The 15807-nt window shown below is 43.5% G+C and overlaps 1 long non-coding RNA gene across 2 annotated transcripts; it reads left to right on the top strand.

Moving 5' to 3' along the window:
• Positions 1-1517: 1517 nt before the first annotated feature.
• On the top strand, positions 1518-14919 carry LOC142827651 (uncharacterized). 2 transcript variants are annotated; one of them, XR_012902358.1, is made up of 3 exons: positions 1518-1679; positions 3988-4177; positions 14397-14919. It is a non-coding gene; the product is annotated as an uncharacterized LOC142827651 (long non-coding RNA). The 2 variants fall into 2 exon arrangements; XR_012902359.1 differs by lacking the exon at positions 1518-1679 and adding an exon at positions 1691-1959.
• The last annotated feature ends 888 nt before the right edge of the window (positions 14920-15807 follow it).

Below are 15807 nucleotides of genomic sequence, written 5' to 3' on the forward strand. Positions count from 1 at the left end.
GGGTTCCCCAATGCTGGTGGGGTGCCCTAGGCCTGGGAGGGGGGGCTGGATCCAAACAACCCAGGGGCAGCATCCAGCCCCTGGACCTTAGGTTTCCAACCCCTATTTTAGAACATTAAATTGGTATGATTGAGGAAAAGTACTTCAGGACTAAACTAAACATTTCATTTCTTGGTCCAGCGTGCACCAGCAGTAAAGTGTAGTATTTATAGATTATTTAATTGTCCAAATATCCACACTTCAAGTCACATAAATTACAATATGGCTGTGTATACATTGGCACCCCTTTCCGGAAAAGGGATGCTAATGAGACCAGTAGTAATTGCAAATGCCGCGGGGGATTTAAATATCCCCCGCGGCATTTGCATGAACATGGCTGCCGCTTTTTTCCTGCTCGGGGTTTTGCCGGAGAAAAGCGCCAGTCTAGACGGGATCTTGCAGAAAATAAGCCCTTTTCTGCAAGATCCCTTATTCCTACTTGAAAGTAGGAATAAGGGAACTTCCGGAAAAGGGCTTATTTCCCGCAAGATCCCGTCTAGACTGGCGCTTTTCTCCGGCAAAACCCCGAGCCGGAAAAAAGCGGCAGCCATGTTCATGAAAATGCCGAGGGGGGTATTTAAATCCCCCGCAGCATTTGCAATTGCGAAGTGTCTCATTAGCATCTCTTTTACGGAAAAGGGTGCCAATGTAGACACAGCCTGTTTGAAACAAAACACTGTGACCCATACAGCACATTTCAGTAACCTAACATAATGTACCCTCAAGCCTACAAGACCATGCAGAACTTAACATTCTTGGAATAACAGGACATCAAGATGAAACCCTGCTACAATCTTCACTGCTTATAGATCATTGAAGGTGACAAAATACAATCAAACAAAACCCACAATCCTCAGCGTAAACACTCATTCTGCTCCGAGATCTAGAAGGTAAAAGATTTACAGAAAGATTCCTTGTCATTCTGATCTTGCAGGAGTCTCAAATTCTTTATCCCATATTCTGGAGAACATTATAGATGTTTTTTTTAGTAAACCATAAATAGCTTTTTGAATACTCTAACTCCCACCAACATATCTGTCCCAGACCATTAATGCACAAAAATCCATGTTCTTCCATTGCAGCAGAATAGGTTATTTGATCACATTCAGTAGCACTAACTCTAGGTTTATAAAAGGATAAAATCCTGTTTCTTTCAAGAGGAGATTTTTGCTACAGATTTCAGTGGGGTCAGAGTTTCAGCCAAGAATTATTACTAACTCTGAAGAGACTCCAGAGCCCAAGTCCTGAAATGGAAGCTGTCTGGACAGACTAAATGGATCTTGCTGCAGAAAAGGGGTGGTGTAAAGGGAATAGAGTTTGCCAGATAATCTGTTCTGCAAAAACAATGTAACAAAACATTTCTTGGCATTTTGATAAAAAGGAATTCTTTTTTGCATGGAAAGGCAGTTTTCTAGAATTTTTAAGTTGCAGCTTAGAAACTCTCCTTGCCAAAGGAGACAACCTTTCTTGATTCCATTCCATCTTTTATTGAATTCACAGGAGAATTTTGATCCTTCCCTTTTCATGTCAGGGGTTGTCAGGTTTCCTAATACATGTCTTAACACTTTGTCTTGAATTAAATTAATTCAGTCTTCTTCAACTGCCTTGTTGGTTCTGAATCACCTCCAGGGGGAAGGAAGGTAGGAAGCAGTGCAGGTATTCTGGGGGAAGAAAGAAAAGGAATAGGTTCTTTAATAATAAAAGAGCATATATTTTCCCAGATGTTTCCAAATCTACTTAAGCCAGAAGGTTGTTAGTGCTTCAGGCTGAATTTATTTCTTTAGACATTTCTATTTCTGTACTCTTGCTAAGCTTTGCAATGATCACTGACATGGAGGTCTACATTCTTTGCTGGAAGAGATGAGCATTTGGGCACAACTTCATTGGCTTTGTGGGAGTTTTGCCCATTTATATAACCAGGTAATTTGGGTTTTTTTCTCTTGTAATGACAAAGAAAGCGGGGCTATTGGGCTTCCCGGAGTTAATAATAGGAAACTTTCCTCTGAAAAAGGGGAAAACTGACTTAGATACAGGTTGTCAATTTCCTGACAGCCAAACTGTTAATAAATTATAAGAATCTCCTCTGCTAGCACTTGATTGTATTTTTACAGTATCACTGTTTATATGGCTTAGGCTATGCACTAATATTTGGATATACTCAGTATATTTTCTCCCCCCACCCAGGTCTAGCCTCCAAATATTTGGAAATCTTTTTCTTTTATAGTGTGATTTATGTTACAATGCATGATCTTTTATCAGGATTATGTATGTATCTTGATCCTGCTTATGTTTAGGGATGAAAAGGTAAATAAAATGTGAAAAACAAGCCTGGTCTTGAGAGAAACTGATGATGAAGTGCCATGACTGACAAGCATTTAACAAGGTGGCAAACTTTGTACAATCTGGCTTAATAACCATCTAAGGGAAGTCTTTAGGAAAACTAGGACTTGGGTGTAAGCCGAGAATGAGGTATACATAGGAAGAGTTCAAGGAAATACATGTACCAATTGAGCAAGGTACTTAAGCACTTCTTCCTTTTCACAGATTCTTGGGCTTATGTGTGTGGTTAAAGATGTCAGGTGATTAGGGGCATGTCTACACTAGGAAGTTATTTTGAAATAACTATATTCAAAATAATAACTCCTGAAATAAATAAAAAAATGAAATAGCATGTCCACACTAAGGGAGAACCTCAAAATTACTCCGAGGCAGCCTCTGTTATTGTGGTTGTGCTACCTCGACTTAGAGCCCCATGAAGCACTGGAAAGTAATTACTTCAAATTACTCTGGGGAGTAGTTATTTTGAAATAGCAGCGGGTGTGTCCACACTAATGCTATTTCAAAATAACTATTTTGAAATAAGGATTATTCCCTGAGGAAATCAGGAGTACAGATTTTGAAATTACCAAGCCCAATATTTCGAAATGAGAGGCTGGTTATGTGGATGCCCCGCTTATTTCAAAATAAGAGGGGTTATTTTGAAATAACTACCTAATGTAGACAAGAGCTAGGAGAGCTGAAAACGATCTTTCAGTAGGCTTGAAAGCTTGTCTCTCTCTCCAACAGAAGTTGGTTCACTCCAAGATCCACCTTGTATCTCTAGTAGACCTAAATAATCCCTAACTTGACTTTTCCCTGGCGATACTTGAGTTTTTAAAGATAGGGTAGGATATTAGGAAGGGTATTTGAAGATAGTACCTTTGTCTAATTAAAGAGTTGACAACAATATGGAATATTGCACTTGAAAGCACCATTAATTCAGTTTGTGCTTGGGAGTCATCAACTGCTATTTGCGGAGAGAGTTTTTGAATGAGCAGCTTTTTTTGAGACTTAGAGGATGCAGGGATATAGAAGAATGGTTGATGGCAGATGTACATCTGCCCCTTTATTAAGCAGGAGAGCAAGCAGCCGAAAACAGGGAGCATGAAAAAAATGTTAAAAATTGTTAAAAAAAATATCGGCAGAGCTTGAACATATTCAAATCAGCAGGCTCAGATTAAATTCAATTAAACATGCTCAGTGAACTAGTTAATTGGATCTATTGTCAGTTAATTTGGAGAACTCATAGCAGACAGGTGAGATTTCAAAAGGACAAATATACTTAGAGGAAAGAAAAAGGGAGAGTTGGGGAATTATGGCCGAGCAAGTTTAATTACAACATTTTAATTGTTCTAGCAATCTATTAAATCAGCCAGTTTGTAAGCATCTAGGGGAGAGGGAGGAAATCATGAAGAACTGAAAAATTCTGGAGATTCAATTCAATGAGACATGCCAAAATTTGGATATCTGTTGGAAGTATCTGAATTTGTGGAAGTGGATGATAAGAACCTAGTGTGAGAGGGTGGTTTTTTTTTTAAACCCTTACTAGTGGTATGAATACTCAGGGCCAGATTCTGGTACCCTTTGGAAACTTTGAGCAGCATCTTACTACAGGTTCTCTTTCACTAGGATCTACCTGAATGGTGCGAACTGGGCCATATCAAGATGTGGCTTGAAATATTTGTATTACTACTTGAAGACTTACCTGGCATTTCCTGGAATGAGTGAAGGGGGTGTGTGGCCCACCCGTTGGCTTCTCCCCAGGGCTGGGATGGAGTGTTAGGGGCTGCACAACCCTGGGCCCCCCTCGTGGTCTTTTGTGAGTATAACTGTCCCTGCTACCACACCCCTCCCTTTTTGTTTGATGCAAAACAGTCTGATTCCAGGCACATCCCACAGTCCTGGCACAACCAAAATTTCCTTGCTTTAAGTTACAAGAGGAAGCTGCATACTAAATTTGTTAGCCCTAGATCTTACCGTTTAGAAGGTGTCCTTGATCAAATGGACTCGCATATGGACAGACACACATTTCTAAAACATATAATAAGATTTATAACATTAAAAATGCCAGTGGTTGCCAGAGATTCTCATTTTCCAGGTCTCAATGTGCACTTAGACCAGCTCCAGCTAAGATTGCTCTAGCACATGCAAGTGGGACTGAACATGGTAACTACCAAACTGATGGCCACTGTAGAGCTGCCTATGAACAGCGAGACACTCTCCCCCTGTGCTCTCAGTGATCCCCTTCGATGGCTCCCAGCCAACCTGGAGTCACTGGCTGAGGAGGCAGCAGCTGGCTGCTTCAGGGCCTTCCCGGCAAGGCAGTGAAGGGAACCAGCATGAAAGAGAGAAAAGAAACTCACCTTGAGTTTCTGATGCCCTGTAAATCAGCTTTAGCCTATTTTCCCTTGAGTCTTATTCCCCCGCTGAGATGAATCTTGGGTCACTCCCTGGTTTCAGTGTGGGTCTGTTCTTGTACCCCATATGCTGTGTATGTGTAGGCACAAGCTTGTCTGCTCTGAAACCAGTCCATGGAAAGGCTATTGCAGCTGCCTCTACATTAGCATTCTGCTATTTTATCAGTAGCTGATATAGGTGGTTTGGTGCTTTGGAAGTTGGGACCTGAGTTTTCTTTGTTTTCATAAAAGATGAAGCAAGGCGGTAAAAATAAATAAATACAATGTGAGGAGAAGTGCCTTACTCTACAACTAGCCCCCCTGTGGCTGGATAACCCAACTCACTGGGAGGAGACAGCTTTGTCCATCGCCTTCCCTGAGACTGTGAGAGCGATTTAAGTTCCAAAAACCTTTTACCCTTCAGGTCAACAACTTTGTGACAGGAGCTCCTTGGAGATGTCTGCATGAAATTACATATAGAACAGCAAGCTGAAAAAAATAAAAAGTGATTAAAATAGAGAGAAAATAGCATTAAACAGAAGAAATATCTTGTAACATGTAGCTTTACGCTGCTCATAAGCTAAACTGAAAGGCACTTCAGTTTAGCTAAAGGAACAAAAAGAAAAATCATCTGTGTTTGGAAAAAACAAGTCCCTGTCTTGACATTCTCTTGTTAGTGAGCTTCTGCTGTTGTGTTTAGATGTGTGATGAGTGTTTCTCCATTCAGCCAGCTCATTAAGGCCTCTTCACCCCAGGGAACCAAAATATTACCCGCCCCTGCCTTCCAAACTCCGTGAGTTTTCTCATCTTATCTAGAGAGGTCTCTCTTATGAGATGGGCCCCTGAGGACTCAGAAACCCTTTAATGGTGATTAATAGAGGTCTTTCAAATGTAGTAACCTTTGCTTATGTACCACTGTTGAAAATATCTAGTCTCCATTTTGACTAAATGCAAAGGCTGCTTAGCATTTTTTTAAATGTCCTCTATTAATGTTCTTTACTATGAAACATAGGTTATTGTCCAACTCATCTTCTGTTGTGAAATTTAGATGATTGGCCAACTCCAGATCCTTTTGTTACAGGGACTGTTTAGTATGAGTAAGGGTATTATAACCTGACCCTTAAGGGCAAACCCAGCTGCTCCATGGTAGATCCATTGCAACTTCAGTGGATGGTGAGGCACTCCTCATGAGGTTTAGGTCTGGATATAAAGGCCCATAGATAAAAATCTGTGCTATATTTGCATGGAATTTGCTTTAACAGTAAATAAAAGGAAAATGTAAGTGCTGGTAGGCCCCTGTTGCCTGATGCATTTAGTTATTGCTTACTGATTTATTTTGGTATTAAGAATTCCCTGTTTAAAATTGGAGGGCTTTAAAAGGTCCCATCATCAGGCACACCACTATTAAGCTTAATACCTGATTGGGAAACCTGATGTGCACAGCAACAACACTCACACTGAGGCCAAAGCTAAGTTTGAAAGATTTTTATTAGCATAATTGGTAAAACCATAAATGTTCCAACCTATAGAGCTATAATGTAAAGTGGCTTGACAAAGCCCTGGCTGGGATGATTTAGTTGGGATTGGTCCTGCTTTGGGCAGGAGGCTGGATTTGATGACCTCCTGAGGTCTCTTTCAGCCCTAGGTTTCTATGATTCTATGTAGGGAATGGTGCTGGACACCAACTTGTACATACTCCCTCTCAGGGAGACCTTAAGGTGGGAAACACAGGCTTTGCCACAAGGGTCCAATGCTGACTGTGGCATGCCAAATGAGTCTGATTCTCAAGACCCTGAGGTTTTCATGCTAGTTTGGGCTAATATAGGACCTTGTGACTGCCATGAATATTCATATAAACACCTTGCCTCCTTTGTCCATAACTGAGGCCAGGTCTACATTAGACCTGGTAGCTCAGCTTAAGGTACGCACTTCCAGCTACATTTTCTACATAGCTGGAGTCGCCTAACCTTAAGCCGATCTTGGTGGTGTCCCCACATAGCAGGCCAATGGGAGCAAATGCTCCCGTCAACTTCCCTTATTCCTGGCAAGAGCAGGAGTACCAGACACTGGTGGGAGTGCCTTCTGAGTTTGATTTAGCGAGTTTTAGCTAGACTTACTAAATTGAACTCCGAAAGATCAATTGTGGCAGCATCTATCTTCTATGGAGTGAAGACATGGCCTTTTTTCCCCACCCAAATAATATTGGAGTGTTTGTATCCTATCGGTTAGTATATTCATAACTTCAGCTCATTATTTTATATGTCAATTCATTGCCCAAGTGAGTTTGAAGTTCTGCATCTGTGGATGTTTCTATCCTAAAATATTCAAAGATGGTATCTTATTCCTAGGGTTACCAGACATCATTTTATAAAAAAAATCCCCTAAATGTATTATTCCCTGTTCCCCAGTAACTCAGGGTCACCTTTCAGTAAGGGCCACTTACCCAAAATGTTTACCCTGGGCATTAGCATAAGTCTACACTGCACGGCTATTTCAGGATACTGGAGGAATCCCAAAATAGCTATCCCGTGTCTACAGAAGGTGCTCATTATTTTGAAATATTTTTTGAAATAATGGGCACGCTGTTTTGGCATCTCGGTAAATCTTGTTCCACGAGGGTTAAGGGATGTCTCGAAATAGCATGTTATTTTGAAATTTGGTGCTGTGTAAATGTGCCAAATTTCAAAATAAGCTATGTCAAAATAGATTTGAAATAAGATACCCAATTTGCATAAGGCAAATTGCATATCTTATTTCAAATTTAGGGTCCTGTGTAGATGCACCCTTTACGGGATGTAGGTTTCTTTCACTGCTGCTACTTAAAATACCTTCAATCTAGTTCCATTGGCTACCCCTCAGATTTGATTTTCCAAAGTCTATGTAATTCTTTGTTGTAGCTCTCAAAACAAACAATTCCATTCTACTTTTATCTCTAAATAAATCCATGGCCACCTGCATGGTAAGAAGTGAACAACAGTGTGTCATGTGATGCAAGGACATACTGGTATGGGAAAAGATTTCACACTCCGGTTTCCCAGAGTCATTCTATAAAGCAAGGCAAAATTATGTTGAGGAATATAATGTGTGAGCAATATTCAGACTGTATCCTTTTAACCAGTGGTTCCCAACTGTCGAGTCACAGCAGCTCTGGGGGCCTGGACTAGGGTACACCACTCTTACTGTGGCTGTTGGGAGAGGTGTGTTCTGCCCCACCTCTCAGCCAACCAGTGCCAGTCAGGGGCGAGGGCTGCAGGGAAGCGCTCTTCCATGGTTGGAGGAAACCCTGCCCATGCCTGGCACTGGATGGCTGAGAGATGGGGTAGGACATGCCTTTCTCAACAGCCATGGTGGGAGTGAAGGTGCTGTGCAGGGTATCCCAGCCCTCGCCCCCAGAGCCGCTGCAACATGGCAGCAGTGCAGGGCTAGATGAGGGTGGCAGGCTTGTGCTGGGGGGCTTTGGAGACTGAGTTAGTAGTGGGCAGGAACTATGGGGGCAAGGCTGGCACTGGGGGGCTCTAGGGATGGGGCTAATATTTGTGGCTGGCACTGGGGGACTCTTTGGGGGTTGGGGGCAGTGGGTCTCTGAAAACAGGAGTCTGGTACTGTGGGGATCTGGTGGTGGGCTCTAAGGGGCAGGGAGCTGGCATTGAGGTATTTGGGATGGGGGGCTGGCACTGGAGGGGTTGAGTGCAGGGGACACTGGGGTCAGTGGCTGGCACTGGGGGGTAGTGGAGAAATGGGGGATTAGGGGTTAGGGCTGGCACCAGGGTCTCGGCTTTTGGTGGACCGGTAACGTTTTATCTGCATATTCACAATTTGCATAATGAATACACAAATATGCACATAAAACATTACCAGTCCGTAAAAGTTTGTGAATGGGTTTGCTGGTCCCCGGTATCAAAAAGATTGGGAACCACTGCTTTTAACAACTAGGTAGTATTATGAGATATCCTTCTGACAGCCTGAAAAATGATTTAAAGTAACTGTTCAGTGGTGCAAGCAATTAGTTTCCCATTACAAATAATTATAGGTATGCATCTAATCTATTGTGCATTGTGCAGAAACTCTGCCTTTGAATAACTGCATGGATTCTTTGTGAATTCTTTGTGTAGCATATTTAAAACAGAAGTAAATTATCACCATCATAACAGCTAGAATATCATGTAACTACAAATTACAGATGATATGCAGATATAACTGCATGGATTAGGTACCCCCAAGTAGGCAGTATGCCACCCTTCATTCAGAAGAGGAGTGGTTTTCTTTAACTTGGAGCGAATGCTCTGTGCCTTTCCGCACCTTCTGACAAGTTTGAAAGCACTGCCCCATTTGAGGAAATACTGTGCTTTGGGGAAACACTTCATTAATTGGGGTTGAAATGGCGTTACTGGAAGCATTGCCTCTAATGGTATTTCATTGCCAAGTAAAAGGGTCTGGACTGAAGAGCGGCTAATAAGCATTTTATTTGTCACACGCTTTCTCTCTGCTAAATATTAGCTTATCAGTTTCTCCTCCTATGTACAGTAGAAGCACCCTTGATTTAATTCAACTGTGTTTCTCAGCCAAAACTCTCTCTCTCTCTCTCTCTCTCTCTCTCTCTCTCTCTCTGTGTGTGTGTGTGTGTGTGTGTGTGTGTGTGTAAAACTCAAATTGCTTGGGTCTTTGCAGGCACTTTGCCAAAACATTTGTCACCAAGTTTTTTTTTTAACTTAAACCCAGATGAGAGAAATATTGGTGGAACTTTCAAGGGCAGTAGAGTGTGGACTGTAGATGGATGAGTCGGCAGCATGGCACATTTTTGAGGAATTTTGAAAACATTGGTTTAATAGAATGAAGTGGTACCTCTTGTTTCTAGAAGTAGGGGAAAGGAGGAAATCATTCAGAGCAATACATCTCACATCTTAGATTAGATCATTCCATACTCTGTAGCCTGCTACTGAATGTGACTCATCAATAAATTGACAAACCTGATATAATACTGACTGCCTTTTCTCAGAGGCTAAAATCAATAAGAAAGATGAACTGTGAGTTTGATGGATGGGCTCCTTAAGATCGGTCACGGGTTGATTTATGTACTTATATGCCCCCCCATCACTATAATTCCTGAGTGCCTCCCTAGTATTTAAAAATAGAAATAAAAAATAACACACTGGCCAGGTCTGGATGAGGAGCAGTTTGCCAGTGTAGCTATAGTGGTATATTACCTTTACCATCATGGATGCAGTTTTGTAATAGATTTTTGTCAGTATAGCTTATTTCAGCCCCAGCGAGTGAAATAAGCTATATTTGCCAGAGTGCAATTTTGCCATTATAGCTGTGTCTACACTAGGAAATTATTTCAAAATAAATTAAGTGTCCACATTACACGGAAGCCTCAAAATTAGCCCAAAGCAGGCTCCCTTAATACGGATGTGCTATCTTGACTTTAAGCCCTAAGAAGCACTGGGGAGTAATTATTCTGAATGAGTTCGGGGAGTAGTTTTTTTTTAAATAGCAGCAGTGGAGCATCCACACTAATGCTATTTTGAAATAACTATTTCAGAATAAGCATTGTTTCTCATGGAAAGCGGGAGTTATTTTGAAATAATGGTCTTGTTAGTGCGGACGCTGCACTTGTTATTTCAAAATAAGGGGAGTTATTTCAAAATAACTCCCTAGTGTAGACCAGGGCTGAGGGCTTAACTATTATAGCTACCTCACTCACAAGTCACACCACATCACATCAGGCACGTCTACACTATAGGACAAAGTAGAATTAAGATATGCAACTTCAGTAATGTTAATTGCATAGCTGAAATTGAAGTACTTTAACTCAGCTTTTGGCGCTGTCTACATGCAGGAAGTTGAAGGAAGAACACTCTTCCTTTGACTTCCCTTACTCCTTGTGAAAGCAGGGTTACCAGCATTGAGCAAAGTGCCCCCCTCACTTTGAATTAGCTGTCTTGACTAGATGGTTAATTCAAACCCTGGGAGATTGACAGCAGCTTCGATCTTCCTCTGTAGTGTAGATATAGCCTATACTGACTAACATAGCTATGCCGGTCATCCTTTTATAGACCTGGCCTCCCAGCTTGCCTGCCTTTCCTTTCTTGTCTGTAGGACAAATAGCTTGGTGACTTTTTAGGTTGTTTGAGTTTTGTGTGAGAGTGAGTGGGTATGAAGAGATTTTCAAGGGAATGCTATATTGAAGACTTGAATTTTGCATTTAATTCAGCAAATGGTGAAGTTTGTGGTTAGGGTGGCTAATTTTGATTGGACATATTACTGGGGAGTTCATCTCAAGATATAATCTTGAATTCAAAATTGACCTTTAATTCCCAGAGGCTCCAGGACAGTCCTGGCGAGTTGGCAACAATTTAGGAGCCACAGTGGCTTCTTCTTACAGGAGGTGGGTTCCATTTTCTAGGTCCTCCTACATCTGGGAAAGCTTTATCACTCACACTTTTTAACTTCCTCCTATGTGCCTGTGTTTTCACGATTGCAGTGGAACATCTGTTGTGGTGGGAGGTTATGCTTGCAGAAGGAGAAGTCATTTCTCAGGTAGGTAGGGCCCCTCTAAAGAGGGTTTGGAATAGCAGGACAGAGACCATGGGAGAGCCAGTACAGGGAGTAGAGTACATAGGTGACCTGTATGTTAAGCAGATAGACTATACTACAACTATACTACATTTTGTGTCAATTGAAGTATTTTAGGATATTTAACTGCTGTGGAGCAGTTGGAATTGCTATGCAGAGAACAAACCAGAATCAGACCCACAAGAGCAAGGCAGTAAAAAGTTAAGCCTCTCAACAATATATATTCTCACTCTCCCCAGAGGCACACCAAACAGTACCAGTTCTATAACGGTACACCCCAGACTATGCACTGCAGCGATATCTCGATCTCTCATTCCTTTCTCCACACAGCCCTTTCGCAAACTATTTTCCCTAACACTAGGAGCTCTAGGTGTTGGGTAGGGGTGTGATGGGCTGTGAGGGGATAGCTTGGGAAAGCTGACGGAAGACTAGCTAGCTGCAAAAGGAAGTTGGATTGTTTGTTTTGTTTAAAGACACAGCCAGCTGGCTATCTGGGAGCACATAGGGAGGTGTAGCTTATGTCCTGACGTAGCTGCATGTAGGTGAGAGGGAGAAATGTATTTCAGACTGAGGTGCAACATTCTATGTCAAATGAATGGCAAAGGGCCTGAAGAATGGCAAGAGAATTTCACATAAATAACACGTTGCTGAGATGGGAAGAAAATGAATCCATTCATGAGTCTTTGAGATCCTAGGTTTCCATTCTGAAGGAGGCCCCCCAGCGCTCGGTGGTTGGTATCAATTCTGTGAGACTAGATACAATCACATTCTGGAAGCCTGACAAGTCAGAGAGAAATAGTTCACCCTTTGCATGCTTCATATTCCCATCAAAGTAAAAATAGGTTGAATTCTTAGCATGATAACGTTGTAGGGCATTCAACATCATGACAGAGTGAGGCACCCCCTGCCAGGACAATCATTGCAGCTGAATTTCTGAAGGACCGCTCCTTATGTGATTCCTGGGAGGACAATCATAGTATTCGAATCTCCAGCCATGCAAAACTACCTATTACAAACCTATCAAAACATGATATTCCCAGCATGAGAAAGTGGAAGAGGGCATGTAGGATTAACTGTCTTTGAAACCTTATTGTGATTGGTCCCTGGTAGGACAGAGCAAAGCTGCCATTCAGCTTTCTGGGAAGAGCAAAAATACAGTGTAAGTCGAACGACGGAGGGCATGTTTACATTGCATAGTTTTGGCAATGAGATATGAATGTTGACACACAGAAGTTGCCCCCCCCTAAAAAAAAGTTTCCAAAGTGTGTTGACACTGGTTCCCTCACTTGACCGATCATGGCCACGTTTCTAGTTCCCTCATCAATAGCATGAGCAATGCACTGTGGGCTTACATCCTGCAGGGCATGGCGACACCTTTTCCACTAGGCACTGTGGGAACGGAGTGCAGTACATCTTGGGAATGTGAAAAACATCCCATCAGGCACCACTTTGTTTCTCTCTCCTCCAGGGCCTTCTGGCTCCCTTTCACACGATTTGTAAAACTGCCATTCTTTGCTGTGCACTCCAGCATCTGCAGTGAGAAAGCATGGATCCCACACTGCTCTCCTGTGCCGTGTTCAGTGTTGTGAGGGCATCCTACAGTGCAGCTGAATTACTGTGGAAGATAATTGACTAAGGAAGAAGAGTTGCAAGTGGACAATACTATGAGTGACGTGGACAGCAGCAACCTGGCATTGCATTTGGCTGTTACAGAGCACCTGTACAGGGTAGAGCATTGCTTCTGGGCTAGGGAAACCAGCACTGAATATTGGGATCACATTGTCATGCAGGTGTGGGATGAAGACCAGTGGCTACAGAACTTTAGGATCCGTAAAGCCACCTTCTTGAAGCTGTGTACTGAGTTGGTACATGAACAGACAGATACATAGGGCTCTGAGGAGCCTATAGGGCTGCCATTAACATCAGAATTGGAGGAACTACTTTGACAATGAGGGGCACTGAAATGTCTCTCATTTCAGGTTGCAGCCCTGCTGTATCCTATTCCTCATCCCAAGTAACACATTCCTGTGAAAGAAAAGGGATTTAACAGCCTGTACCTGCGCCTGACTGATTGCTATGGGTTATGGAACAGAAAATAAAGCTATTGCACCATTAACAATGTGTGCTTTATTGAGCACTGCAAACTGGAATCACACACCTAAGGCTCAATGTTTGCTGGTAAAAGAGGGTTTGGGTTAGGATACAACCTCACATCTGTATGTAGGTCCCGCTCTCATAGTCACAGTTGTGATCAGGAGTAAAGTGCGGTAGAAAGTGAGTATTCCCAGACAGTGAAAAGGAATGTATGGGCAGAGAGGGTTGCTGGACAAAGAATTGTGTATTGATTTGGTTGAAAGGGAGATTAAGACCAGTACTGCTCACTCTGTGTCTTGATTAAACACTTGAGCATCTCTGTCTGCTCCTCCATAACCTTGATCATGCACTCAGTGGCATCTTGTTTATCTTGCCCTTCCCTTAGCCATCACTCCTCCCTTTTCTGTGCTTCCATTGAGGAATGGTTCAGAACCTCCCTCACAAGATCCTCCCTATTTTGCTTGGATCTCCTCCTTAGTTGACACATTTTGTCAGTGGGAGAAGTTTTTCAAATTGTCAAGGTCTCATCTGCAATGTAGAATGTAATAAAAGAGGGATTGTTATATTCCTGCTCAAGGTTGAAACATTTCATTCACACACATCATTTTTCAACAGATGCAGCTAATTTCCCACTAGCCCTTGCAAGGGAAGAGGGATAAAAACATGCTCCCAACCCCGGGGCGGGACCCAGCAGGACGCTCTTCCTTCACATGCCCCCTCTACACAGAGGCATGGGACATCTCCCCTCCACCCTTCCCCTGCCATAGCCGCACTATACATGGCACAGGGGCATGGGTGCGGTCTTGGGGCAGCTCCCAGTCCTGGGGAGAACCAGACATCCTGACCATGGCCTCTGTGCAAGCACATCAGCTCTGACGGTACAGGGCATGGTCGCCCTCACGGCACGGGGGGACTGGGTATCATCCACTGTGTCCCCAGGGAGAACTGATCACTTCTCTTCTTTCTCTACAGCTGCACCAGCTGCTCGTGCTGGGTGCACCTCCTCACCCGGGACAAGCTCCCACACTCGCGGCCTCAGCAGGACCACTACCACGCGGCAGGAGTACCGGGACCAGCACCTGGGGGCCCTGTGAGCCCTGCACCTTACCATTCAGGCCTGGATGCAGAAGGACCTGCAGCTCCGCCGGGAGCAGCTTGCTCAGGACCGTGCCATGTGCTCAAAACGTGCCGGTCCTGTGCCTGCTGCCCCCACAGCTACTGTTCCTCCTCCCAATCCTGCCCCCCCTCCCACCTCTTCCTCCTCAACCTCCATACCCTCCTCCTCCTCAATCTCCACACCCCCACCTCAATCTTCGCACCCTCCTCCCCATACTCCTGGACACGCCGAGGCCCCCGCAACTGCTGTGCTGGGAGATATGTGGCCCGAAGAGACCCTGAGCCCTGAGCTTCCCCTCCCCCTTCTTCCCCTTGCTTCCCCCTTCCAGCTCTCTCCTCCCCTCTCCCTCCTCCTTTCCCCCCTCCCTAGTTGTGTTAAATAAAGACAGTTTCTATTTTTCCGTTAAACTTTTCCGTTAAAAGCATTTGCGGAAAATCATGCCAGTCTAGACATAGCCCTGGAGAACTGATCTTCCCAGAAGTGTAAATATGCCCTACTTTGTCAAAAAAATGTTCTTGTAGGTCTTTGTAGTCCAGCTACTGGTGGAGTTGTATGCTTCTCCTGGTGAAGATACTAGTTATGGCTTAACGACCGCCAAACAGATATTACTCCCTGGTGCCTTTAAAGTTCAAAAGCGCTAATCCCTTTACCCTTTCATATGTTGCAGAGGCATGCATAATGAATACTGGCTTTTTAGGACTAGGAGATTGGTTGCTGTTACTGCTAAACAAGACCAGGACTACTTTGCATTTGCTGCAGGGTCTATAGGCTGAGGAAAAGGGCTGCCAGGTTTTAAAACTGAAGGAGGTTCACAGGCTCTTAGGATGAACTAGGAGAAGCACATAGATACCCGGAGTCCAGGGGCCTTCTAATAGGCTCATGTTAGATCTTCCAGTGGCTGCCTGGTGATGAATTGGGAGATGATGGATGCAAGAGTCTGGTTTGTAACTCCAGATTTGCACCAACCCCCTGAAATAAACTGGTGTGACCCATCCACTTGCAGAGCAGGTTCTTCTGCCTCACAAAGGGGAGGGTACAAAGAACAGCCCTCCTACATGCTATGCCAAACTCAGGGTTCTTGCTGATATGCACAGTCTGCTCCCTCTGAATGTACAAACTGCACCATCCTTCAGGCCTCCAAACTGATCAGGCAGGTCATGAAGTGAGGACTATGCTGTACCATCTAAAGTATTTTCCCTGTACCCCAAGGAACAATCCCTTCCAGAGTGGGTATGGTTCCACCTTCTGGCTGCTTTAGCTTATGCC

This window comes from Pelodiscus sinensis, chromosome 3, assembly GCF_049634645.1.
Source record: "Pelodiscus sinensis isolate JC-2024 chromosome 3, ASM4963464v1, whole genome shotgun sequence".
In the NCBI taxonomy this organism is placed as follows: Eukaryota; Metazoa; Chordata; order Testudines; family Trionychidae; genus Pelodiscus; species Pelodiscus sinensis.